Genomic DNA, 1,040 nt, shown 5'->3' on the forward strand with positions numbered 1-1,040 from the left:
GCGTGCTGTGGGGTGAAATGGGAGGAAGGGAGACGCTTAAGGTGCCAGCCCCTGGGGAAGGGTTAGGAAGCCCTGATTCCCTTGCGGTGCCCCCAAGGCTTGTCCAAGCCTGGGTGACATGGACGATCGTCTGGTCCCTAGGGACAATCTGTCCAGGCGGCTGGACGGAGCCGGAAAGCCAGGGCTCCGGTTCGGGGCGCAAGGCACCCCTCTCTCCTGGTCGAACTGCGTCCTCTCTCTGCCTTCAAGGCCGCGCGGCCCCGGGGACCCCACCCGGAGCACCCGAGAGGAGGCCTGCAGGAGCTGGGTAGGCTCCCCAGCTCCAGCGAGCCGCCGGGTACGCGAACAGCCGGGGTGACAATGGGAGGGAGGGGCAGAAAAGGGTTAAGAAACTTGGCTGAAGAGCTGAATGGCGTGGAGCAGCGAGGGGAGGGACCCGGCCGCCGCGAACTCGGCGGCGGAGGGAGGAGCGCGGCTGCGGCGGGCGGGCGGCGAGCGAGGCGCTCAAAGTCAGCCTCGCAGACATTGCAGCAGAGCCCCGAACTCGGGAGGCGACGGCGATCGCGGCGCAGGCGGAGGACGAGCCGGCCCCAGCCCGCCCGTGCGCACCGCCCGTGGCCTCGCGCGGCCGCAGGGCACGGCTAACCCGGGAAGGAGGGAGCGACGCGGATCGGCGGCCCGGAGCCGCGGCGGCCTCGGTGAGTGGCGATCGCGGCCCGGGCTCCGTGTGGAGCTGGCGGAGCGGACGCCGAGCCGCCCGGGCACGCCTGGGTGCACGGCCCGTGGAGGCGGCGGAGGCCGGGGAGGCCCACGGGGGGCGCCGGCGACACGGATCCCGGGGACAGCCTGCCGCCGCGCTTGGCTCCGGGTCTCCCCGGGAACTCGCGGGCCCGGCCGGCGCGGCCGCCAAGTTGTAGAGTTCCCAGCCGTGGGCTCGTCCGTGCCAGCCGTGGCGCGAGGGGCGCAGCCGCCCTGGGTGTTCTGCGCCGGGACCCACGCGGGTGGCCGGGTCGCGGGGCCCGGGTCGAGCCCGCTCGGCT

At 73.9% G+C, this 1,040-nt stretch overlaps 1 protein-coding gene across 3 annotated transcripts in view; it reads left to right on the forward strand.

The window, feature by feature from the left end:
- The first annotated feature begins 481 nt into the window (after positions 1-481).
- The window catches only part of Nrip1 (nuclear receptor interacting protein 1), an 84,955-nt gene continuing 84,396 nt past the window's right edge, over positions 482-1,040 (forward strand). For all 3 annotated transcript variants that reach the window (XM_005345218.3, XM_026786828.1, XM_026786831.1), the window contains exon 1: positions 482-698. The gene's annotated coding sequence lies outside the window, so the exon portion shown is untranslated. The remainder of the gene's footprint in view (positions 699-1,040) is intronic.

Source organism: Microtus ochrogaster, chromosome 2 (assembly GCF_000317375.1).
Source record: "Microtus ochrogaster isolate Prairie Vole_2 chromosome 2, MicOch1.0, whole genome shotgun sequence".
In the NCBI taxonomy this organism is placed as follows: domain Eukaryota; kingdom Metazoa; phylum Chordata; class Mammalia; order Rodentia; family Cricetidae; genus Microtus; species Microtus ochrogaster.